Source organism: Myotis nattereri (assembly GCF_964212035.1).
Source record: "Myotis nattereri genome assembly, chromosome: 4".
Classification (NCBI taxonomy): Eukaryota; Metazoa; Chordata; class Mammalia; order Chiroptera; family Vespertilionidae; genus Myotis; species Myotis nattereri.
The window spans coordinates 47,030,031-47,036,030 of NC_138079.1; positions in this window are offsets into that span (position 1 = coordinate 47,030,031).

The window sequence follows — 6,000 nt, forward strand, 5'->3', positions numbered from 1 at the left end:
AGCCTGAATTAGATGAATTCAGAATCCCTTACTAAAGAACTAGCATTCAGAAAGGTGTGTACATTTAAAAGAATTTATCTGTGAGTCTACTATATATACAGATACATGGTTTTCAAAAAAGTAATTATGGAACATATCAAAAAAATAGATAAAACACTCCCACAAGAAAAAAAGCATTCATGAGAAAAAGACTTTTGTATGATACAGTTTTAGAAATATTTGACAGATTTTTTAAAAAGTAAATGAATATTTTAAATGCTCAAGTGGACAGTATTCAATGAATGATGAGTAATTTCACGAGAGAGGTGGATATAAGGAAAAATCTAATGAAAGTGTTACAAATGAAAAACCCAGTGGCAGAGATAAGGAATGCCTTTGCCAACTCATCAGAAGAATTGACACAGTCACAGTACAATGACCTTGAAGATAGGCATATAGAAATTATTCAAACTGAATTGGTATATTATTTTCTTTCTTTGGGCTTAATTTTCTCTTCTTTCATCAGTTCCTTAAAGGGTAAAATTAAATCACTGATTTCATACCTTTGTTCAATTTTATATTTAGAAGTTGGTAAATATGTTTCTCAGAAGACTATGGACTATCAGTTCTGCAACAAGTTGATATGTACATTAGTGTTGAACAAATAAGTAAATATGTAGAAGATAGTGAGAGTCAGATTTCTTACTGTTGGATAAAGAGTTTACAAATATGCAAAGGGATGAGTAGGAACCTTGTGCTTTTGGATGGTATAACAGGTTTCAATATGAATTCACTTATATACATACAGATAGATATAGAAACTAATGAAAACTATGATTGTATATATTCATGAATATGCAAATATGGATTTCCTAACTCTGTCAGTTGTGATACTCCAGAAGCAATGAAAACACACACACACACACACACACACACACACACACACACACTAGAGGCCCAATGCACGAAATTTGTGCATGGGGTGGGGGGGAGGGTGTCCCTTGCCCGGCCTGCACCCTCTCGCAATCCAGGACCACTGGCTCCTAACTGCTCGCCTGCCTGCCTCATCACTCCTAACCACTCGCCTGCCTGCCTAATTGCCCCTAACCACTCTGCCTGTCTGGCTGATTGCCCCTAACTGCTCGCCTTACTGCCTGATCACCCCTAACTGCTCACCTGCCTGCCTCATCACCCCTAACCACTCTCCTGCCTGCCTCATCGCCCCTAACCACTCTCCTGCCTGCCTCATCACCCCTAACTGCTCAGTTGCCTGCCTCATCACCCCTAACCACTTGCCTGCCTGCCTGATCATCCCTAACTGCCTCTGCCTCAGCCCCCTCCAAGTGGCTTCATCCAGAATGACATCCAGATTGATGTCCAGAAGGTCGATCGGCTGTCCGGTTTAATTAGCATATTATGCTTTTATTATTATAGACAGCACCCAGGTGTTAGCTTCTAAATATTATTTTTTAATAACAGAAACCAGAGATTTCCAGAAACATGGTTGATTTCAGAATTGAAGAAAGAAACAAAAATGCCCCTAGACCTTCTTGTGGTGCCATTAACTAAAGAAGTTTGCAATTAAAAAAAAAAAAAAGAAGAAGAGGGGAAATGCAGAAAAGGCAAAGGAGCCACTCTGAAGAGTTACCAACAAAATATTGGGTTCAATTATAACCCAAAGAGTAAAACAATGCTCATGAGTCCATACTGATATGAAATAATGATTAAATAAATCCTTTCTTATGGAAGGATTTCAAATTCATACGTATAGAAGAAAAGAGGAAATAGAAAATTGTCATTAGAAGACCACAGTAATAATTGCTATAGGAAAGAGTCAACAAAAAATGCTAAAGCTAATAAGAAAACGTTTAAGGACAAGCTAACTATTTACAGGGCCTCAAAATAACTCTACAACATTTTAAAATATACTCTCCAAAAATTCATCTGGAATAAAAATAGACCCCGAATAGCTGCAGCAATCTCAAGAAAGAAGAACAAAGTTGGAGGGATCACAATACCAAATATCAAGCTATACTACAAAGCCACTGTTCGCAAAACTGCCTGGTACTGGCAGAAGAACAGATATATAGACCAGTGGAACAGAATAGAAAACCCAGGAATAGACCCAAACCATTATGCTCAATTAATATTTGACAAAGGAAGCAAGAGCATACAATGGGATCAAGACAGTCTCTTCAGTAAATGGTGCTGGGAAAATTGGATAGATACATGCAAAAAAATGAAACTAGACCACCAACTCACACCATACACAAAAATAAACTCAAAATGGATAAAGGACTTAAACATGATATGGGAAACCATAAAAATATTAGAAGAAGCCATAGGCAGCAACATAGCAGACATGTGTCGTAGCAATATCTTTACTGATACAGTTACCAGGGTAATGGAAACTAAGAAGAAAATAAACAAATGGGACTACATCAAAATAAAAAGCTTCTGCACGCGAAATAAACCATCAACAAAACAATAAGAAAGCCCACTGCATGGGAGAACATATCTGCCAATGTTATCTCATATAAGGGTTTAATCTCCAAAATTTATAGGGAACTCATACAACTTAACAAAAGGAAGATAAACAATCCAATCAAAAAATGGGCAAGGGATCTAAATAGACACTTTTCAAAAGAGGACATACAGAAGGCCAAGAGACATATGAAAGCATGCTCAAAGTCACTAATCATCTGAGAGATGCAGATCAAAACAACAATGAAGTACCATCTCACACCTGTCAGACTGACTATCATCAACAAATCAATAAATGACAAGTGCTGGAGAGGATGTGGAGAAAAAGGAACCCTCGTGCACTGCTGGTGGGAATGCAGTCTGGTGCAGCCACTGTGGAAAACAGTATAAAGTTTCCTCAAAAAATTAAAAATGGAACTTCCATTTGACCCTGTGTTCCCACTTCTAGAAATATATCCCAAGAAATCAGAAACACCAATCAGAAAGTATATATGCACCCCTATATTCATAGCAGCACAATTTACAATAGCTAAGATTTGGAAACAGCCTAAGTACCCATCAGCAGATGAGTGGATTAAAAATCAGTGGTACATCAACACAATGGAATACTATGCTGTGGTAAAAAAGAAGGAATTCTTACCATTTGCAACAGCATAGATGGACTTGGAGAGCATTATGCTAAGCAAAATACGCTAGTCAGAGAAAGATAAATATCACATGATCTCACTCATTTGTGGAATATAAAGAACATCATAAACTGATGAACCAAAATAGATACAGACACAAAGAAGCATCAAAGAGACTGTCAAACTTCAGTGGGAAGGCAGGGGAGAGTTGGGGGGGGGGGGGCGAGGGTAAGAGATCAACCAAAGGACTTATATGCATGCATGTAAGCATAACCAATGGACACAGACACTATGGGGATGAGGGACACTATGTGCTGGAGGTAGGGGAGCCCGAGGGCAGGTCAATGGGAGAAAAGGAGACATATGTACTACTAATACTTTAAACAAAAAAATAAAAAAATAAAAAAAATACAAAGAAAATAATAGTAACTTTATAGTGAAGAAACTTGTCAATCATTACCTTAATAGTGATCAGTGTTAACATCACCAGTAATAAAACTCATTGACAATGTACCCTGGTATAATACACCCCAATATAAAAAGCACATCACTTCTGAATTATTCTTTCCCCATATGCATAACCTCAATCTAATAAAGAGAAAATGTCAGACAAACCCATATTGAGAATATTCTAAAACTGAGTTGTAAGTATTCTTCTAGCTGCCAGTGCATGAAAGAAAATACACAGGAACAGTCACAGGTTGAGAAAAATTAAGGAGATACGACAATGTGGAAATCCTGAATTAGATACTGGAGCAATAACAACAACAAAAATTATTGCAAAAATGGATGATATTCATATAAAATTTGCAGCTTAATTAATTGTATTGTACACATATTAACCCCTGTTTTGATAATTGCACTATTGTTCAGATTAGTTGAAACATAGGATTACTCTTTGTATTATTCTTGCAATTCTTCTGTAAATTTAAAATTATTTCAAAATAAAAACAAATTTAAATATTGCAACAGATATATGTGTAACTTTCTGTAAAATATTGATCTCATTTTTCTTGGCCTCTGATTTTTTTTGTGTGCTCTGATTTTTATGCTCTGTCCTTAATGATATTTGATATAATTTATTTATATTTCCTTTTAAAATATTTTCCTTCTAACATTACCTTTCTGTAACATACAATGATACAGGAACATATTTTCTTAAATATTTTATTTTTACAATTACTCTCAAAAAGCAAAATTATTCCAAGTGCATATATTATCTCTTTTTTTAGCTTATACATTTTGCATCATTCTTTGGATTGATAGTCTTAAACATGAAAACCACATTTCCTATCTATCATATTAAAGTATTTATGTCAGACATTTATGGAATATGCAAGTACAAGTAAAAATATCCTCTGGTATAATTCCAAGTGTATTAAGATATATAGCTGATCCATTGTGCAATAAAAACTAAACATATCATTATTATTTTTTCTTTATTTTTCCCTTCCTATCTGGTATGGTGCATTAGCTTTTCTCTTCCATTCGCTTATGTAAGCAATCAATTCAACAAATATTTGTTAATCAGGTAGGATAGGTAAGAATACAGCATTAGGAAGAAACAGAATCTCTTCTTAAGACAATGGTTCTCAAAATGTGGTATTCTAATCAGTAATATCAGCATCACATAAGAACTTCTTAAATACAAAAACACTTAGGCCCTAGCTTGACCTACTCAATCAGACACTCTCGCTTAACAAGGATGCCTGGTGATTTTTTTAAAAATTCTTTATAGTGTTACATATGTCTCCTTTTCCCCCATTGACCTCTCCCCAGCCATTCCACCCTGTCTCTCCAGCACACACCATCACACCCCTACTATCTGTGTCCTGGGGTTACACTTTTATGCATGCATATAAGTCCTTCACTTGATCTCTTACCCCTGCTTCTCCTGCCTTCCCTCTGAGGTTGGATGGTCTGTTCATTACTTCAATGTCCCTGGATCTGTTTTTGTTCATCAGTTTATTTTGTTCATTATAGTCCACAAATGAGTGAGATCATGTGATATTTATCTTTCTTTGACTAGCTTATTTTGCTTAGCATAATGCTCTCCAGTTCCATCCATGCTGTTGCAAATGGTAAGAGTTCCTTCTTTTTTACTGCAGCGTAGTATTCCATTGTGTAGATGTACCACAGTTCTTTAATCCACTCATCTGCTGATGGGCACTTAGGCTGTTTCCAAATCTTAGCTATTGTAAATTGTGCTGCTATGAACATAGAGGTGCATATATCCTTTCTGATTTGCATTTCTAATTTCTTGGGATATATTCCTAGAAGTTGGATTACTGGGCCAAATGGAAGTTCCATTTTTAATTTTTTGAAGAAACTCCATACTGTTCTCCACAGTGGCTGCACCAGTCTGCATTCCCACCAGCAGTGCACGAGGGTTCCTTTTTCTCCACATCCTCTCCAGCACTTGTTGTTTATTGATTTGTTGATAGCCATTCTGACAGATGTGAGATGGTACTTCATTGTTGTTTTGATCTGCATCTCTCAGATGATTAGTGACTTTGAGCATGTTTTCATATGTCTCTTGGCCTTTTGTATGTTCTCTTTTGAAAAGTGTCTATTAAGATCCTTTGCCCAGTTTTTGATTGGATTGTTTATCTTCCTTTTGTTAAATCGTTTGAGTTCCATATAAACTTTGGAGATTAAACCCTTAGCAGATATAACATTGGCAAATATGTCCTCCCATGCAGTGGGCTCTCTTGTTGTTTTGTTGATGGTTTCTTTTGCTGTGCAGAAGCTTTTTATTTTGATGTAGCGCCATATGTTTATTTTCTCTTTAGTTTCCATTGTCCTAGGAGCTGTATCGGTAAAGATATTGCTACATGCCTGGTGATTCTAATTCAGGCTAAAGGAAAGAACAGCTGCCTATAAGGATTAAGCAAGCCAAAAAGGATGTCCT